The following is a 5,557-nucleotide window of genomic DNA, read 5'->3' on the forward strand; positions in this document are numbered from 1 at the left end:
TTAGTTCAGCGTGGCTTTCTGTTTCTTGGAACCAAATAATCCTCAGAGTAAGTAAGCACCCGCCTGGATTTTTCAGTCTACGTAGTATATAGTCAGAGGTTATCCAGGGAAGCAGAACTACTACTTATGGGATAGGAAATGTATTCTAGGATGAGATCTTACACATTTGTAAGGGGAGCCAAGAAAGTGAAGATCAAGGAGAAAAGTTGGGGATCACAGAAGAGATTACTGTTTGGTCAATCTGAGAAGCTAAGCATATCTAGCCCCAAAATAGGATGGCAAAACAAGCTCATGGGAGGTTAGTGGGAAGCCGTCCCTCTGCATAGCTACTGCCTTTGTGCATCACTGTCAAGTATCTGGTGGTGAGTCAAGAGTCACCATTGGGCTGGGCGCAATGGCTCACACCTGTAATCCCAGCACTTTGGGAGGCCAAGGCAGTTGGATCACTTGAGGCCAGGAGTTTGAGAGCAGCCTGGTCAACATGATGAAATCAAGTCTCCACTAAAAATCCAAAAATTAGCTGGGAGTGGTGGCACATGCCTGTAGTCCCAGCTACTCGGGAGGCTGAGGCACAATAATTGCTTGAACCTGGGAGGCGGAGGTTTCAGTGAGCCAAGGTCACACCATTGCACTCCAGTCTTGGGGACAGAGCCAGACTCTGTCTCAAAAAAAAAGCCACCGTTGTTCCATAGCATCAGCAGTTGGTAAAAAGAGGTAGATTGGGAGCAGAAGACAGCAAGAAGGCAGAGAAGGCCCTCCAGGCCTTCCCGGACTAAGTCCCTTGCCGTGCTCCACCCATCCAGCCAGGGGCAATGTTGCTGCTTACCTGCTGACATGCTTTCCCAACAACAGCTCCCACAAGCTTGATTTCTGATTACAGCCAACCCATAACATGCTTGAGCAACACTTTTCCAAGCCTTTTTGAATCTCTGTTGTTTATGCAGATGCCCCTTGTTCTCCAGAATCAGAGGCTCGCTGCTGCTTGTAGATACCCTCACATCGCATGTTAACCTCCTTCTCAACTTCACTAAAGTTTAAGTCTCCTTTGATGACCCTTTTTGGGGTCATATTCAAACAGCTTCCTCAATGTCTTTTTTTTGTATAGAGTATAAGTGGGGGCCGGGGCAGTGGCTCACTCAAGTAATCCAGCACTTTGGGAGGCAGGAGTTAGAGGCTGTAGTGATCACATCATTGCATTCCAGAGACTGAGAGGGAGAGGGAGAGACAAGTGGACCTGGTCAACCCCTTCTAGCCCAGCACAGCTGAGTTTCACATTCAGTTATATTTCATTTTCTGGCTGAATTTCTTGTCAGTTTAATACCAGTAAGAAGCAGCTGACTTTTTTCCGAAGAAAAAACCATTGTGGTCATTTTTATCTTTTTAATTACCAAAAGAAAATGTCTGCATACCCAACCATGATCAGAGAACCACAAAGTTATATCGAGATGGAATGCCAGACATTCACTCAAGTCATTCTTAGGTCCTCAGGGGTTTAAGATCCTTGTCCTGGCAAAATGGCAAATGACTACATCTCATGGATCTCTGGGATCACCCCAAAGTATTTTGAATGGTGACTGTGGTATCCAAGAATGCCAAGGGTGTTAATTAAATACCTGATCTGTTGCTACCCTCTGTCCACCTCTTGTTATACCAGATGACTCTGAGGCCTCCAATTTTACTATAAAACTTTATTATCGCTCACGCCTGTAATCTCAGCACTTTGGGAGGCCGAGACAGGCGGATCACTAGGTCAGGAGATCAAGACCATCCTGGCTAACACGGTGAAACCCCATCTCTACTAAAAAATACAAAAAACTAGCCGGGCGAGGTGGCGGGCGCCTGTAGTCCCAGCTACTCGGGAGGCTAAGGCAGGAGAATGGCGTAAACCCGAGAGGCGGAGCTTACAGTGAGCTGAGATCTGGCCACTGCACTCCAGCCTGGGTGACCGAGCCAGACTCCATCTCAAAAAACAAAAAACAAAAAAAAACTTTATTATCAGCTTCCTTGCACCCCAAGTTCCGAGTTCTGCCTGCCATACTGGATGGCCTCCTGGCACCTGCACTCATGGGCTTCCCTCCCAGGGCATGCCCCACCCCAGTGGGTGTGTCACGTGCCAGGCATCCACCCCTCCCAGTGCATCTTGTTTCCCCAATACTCTGGACCCAGTTGGCTAGAAGGGTTGTCATTGCCAATAGCACATTAAGCACTGAAGGTACTGACTCGTGGAAATTGTTTTAAATACCTCTGCTTGCTCTCCAGGGAAACAGATCAAGACAAAATAAAGGCATCTTTGAGATATATTTGGATCATTAAGTCATCTCATATGAGCCATGCTAAGGTCTAACAAGTCCAGCAAGATTATAATTGACCACATGATAGCCATCAAATTAGGCTTGAGTTCAAGTGTATGATCCAATGGTACTTTTATGTGCTCTACAGTTCATTGGACTCCCTGTGTAATCACTGTATAGAGTACCTCAAAGCCCATTTTATAGAAGTTGGAGTGGCACACATTTATTGTTTTAGGTGATTACAGATTTTATCATCTTTTAGGATGTATTTTTGACTTAGTTCTGAGTCCTTGGTCAGGAGTACATGGTCCCATTTTACTAGTTTTCCTATGGTACCTATTTTTTTCATTCCATGAATATTTTAATGTTTAAATGATCCACTCTACACTAAGCACATCATAGAGAGTTCAGCCTCTGACTTGGCACTGAGGTTATGGGCATGTGGGGCACAGAGTAGTGGTGAGGGCTTGGGCCTGAAACTTCGTGAAATAAATATGATCTTTGAGCCGGGCACAGTGCTTCACACCTGTAATCGCAGCACTTTGGGAGGCCAAAGCCGGCGGATCACTTGAGACCAGGAATTTGAGACCAGCCTGGCCAGCATGGTGAAACTCTATCTCTACTAAAAATACAAAAGTTAGCTGGGTGTGGTGGCGCAAACCTGTAATCCCAGCCACTCGAGAGGCTGAGACAGGAGAATAGCTTGAACCTGGGAGGTGGAGGTTGCAGTGAGCCAAGATCACACCATTGCACTCCAGCCTGGGTGAAAGAGCTAGACTCCGTCTCAAAATATATATGTGTGTGTGTGTGTGTGTGTGTGTGTGTGTGTGTGTGTGTGTCTGTGCATATAAAATCTTTGGAGGAAAAGTTCTATTCTAGGACTTGTAACTGTGACAAGTTTACTAAATGGCAATAAATAAATAAATAAATAGAACAGGGAGTAGAATAGGGAGACTGCTGGTTGGTTGGGATGGGCCTTGGCCAGGTTTTCTCTCTTCTTAATTCATTTTTGGTTCTTTATAACAGAACACCTGAAACTGGGTAATTTATAAATAAAAGAAACGTGCCGGACACAGTGGCTCATGCCTGTAATCCTAGCACTTCGGGAGGCCAAGGTGGGCAGATCACGAGGTCAGCAGTTCGAGACCAGCCTGGCCAACATGGTGAAACCCCGTCTCTACTAAAAATACGAAAATTAGCTGGACGTGGTGGTGGGTGCCTGTAGTCCCAGCTACTCAGGAGGCTGAGGCAGGAGAATCACTTGAACCCAGGAGGTGGAGGTTGCAGTGAGCCCAGACCGCACCATTGCACTCCAGCCCAGGCGACAGAGCAAGACTCCGTTGCAAAAAAAAAAAAAAACGAAGAAGAAGAAGAAGAAATGTATTTCTTATAATTTTAGAAGCTGAGAAATCCCAGGTCGAGGGTTTGCATCTGCTGAGGGTCTTCTTGCTGGTGGGGTCTCTCTGGAGGCAACTCAGGGCATCACAGGGCAAGGGGCTGAGTGTGCTAGCAAGTCTCTTTCCCTTCTTATAAATCAGTCTAACTCCCATGATAGCTCATTCATCCATGAACCCATTAACCCTTTAATCCACGAATGGGCTAATCCATTCATGAAAGTTCTGCCCTCATTACCCAATCACCTCTTAAATTGCCCCCTCTCAACACTGCCACATTAGGAACTAGATTTCAACATGAGTTTTGGAGGAGACAAATATTCAAACCATAGGTGCCCCTGAGACTCAACGCCTTCAGGTTCCCCTGGTTTTCCTCCTATGGAATTTCAGCTCATTCTTTACTCACTCTGGACAAAATGGCATCATTCCTTTGTCCCTAGCCCTATTTTGGCTACAGGCCTGAGCACTCTTCCTCTGTAACCATAGCCCCTCCTATTACGCATCTATCGTAGGCCAAATCATGGCTCCCCAAATATCTTAATCCTCAGAACCGGTGAATATGCTGCCTTACACCATAAAGATGTCATTGAGGTAAGGATCTTGAGATGTGGGGCGATTATCCTGGATTATCTGTGTGGGCCCACTGTAAACACAAAGGTCCTTATAGGAGGGTCAGAGTCAGAGGAGGAGATGTGAATATGGAAGCAGAAGTCCAAGCAGTGCAGAGCCATGAGCCAAGGAATATGGGCAGCCTCTGAAAGCTGAAAAAGGCAAGGAACAGAGTCTCCAGGAGAAAGATAGCCTGACCACCATCTTGATTTTAGCCCTGTGAGACACATTTTCGATTTCTATCTCCAAAGCTGTAAGAGAATAAATGTGTGCCATTTTATGGCACTAAGTTCAGGGTGATTCATTCCAGCAGCAATAGGGAACTATTACAGCGTCCCAGCTAGCGCTGATGGGAAGACAGAGGTAGAGGCAGAGCCGTGCTGCCCAGTATGGTAGCTGCTTGCCACATGTAGCTATTGAGTGGTTGAAATGGGGTTAATAAGAATTGAAATGTGCTATAAGTATAAAATACACACCAGGCCTGGCGTGGTGGCTCATGTCTGTAATCCCAACACTTTGGGAGGCCGAAGCAGGTGGATCGTTTGAAGTCAGGAGTTTGAGACCAGCCTGGGCAACGTGCTGAAACCCCATTTCTACTAAAATACAAAAATTAGCTGAGAGTGGTGGTGGGTGCCTGTAATCCCAGCTACTCAAGAGGTTGAAGCAGGAGAATCACTTGAACCGGGGAGGCAGAGGTTGCAGGGAGCCAGGATCACACCACTACACTCCAGCCTGGGTGACAGAGCAAGACTCCATCTCAAACAAAACAAAACAAAACAAAACAAGATTTTAAGGACTTAGTTAACATGTTAGATACAAGGAGTTTAATAAAATATTAAAATTACTTTAATCTGTTTGTTTTTACTTATTTAAATGTGGCCACTAGAAAATTCAGAAGCATACATGTAACTTTCATTATATTTCTATTGATCATGGCTGCTCTAAATGAATCTCACTACTGCAGTTTCTTTTTTCTTTCTTTTTGCTTTTTTGAGACAGTCTCACTCTGTCGCCCAGGCTGGAGTGCATTAGCACGATCCCGGCTCCCTGCAACCTCTCCCTCCTGGGTTCAAGTGATCCTCCCACCTCAGCCTCCTGAGTAGTTGGACTACAGGCACACGCCACCACACCCGGCTAATTTTTGTAATTTTTGTAGAGATAAGACTTTTCATGTTGCCCATGACAAAACTGGACTCAAGGCATCCACCCACCTTGGCCTCCCAAAGTGCTGGGATTACAGGTGTGAGCCACCATGCCCCACCA

The sequence above is a fragment of the Macaca mulatta genome, chromosome 16, assembly GCF_049350105.2.
Source record: "Macaca mulatta isolate MMU2019108-1 chromosome 16, T2T-MMU8v2.0, whole genome shotgun sequence".
In the NCBI taxonomy this organism is placed as follows: Eukaryota; Metazoa; Chordata; class Mammalia; order Primates; family Cercopithecidae; genus Macaca; species Macaca mulatta.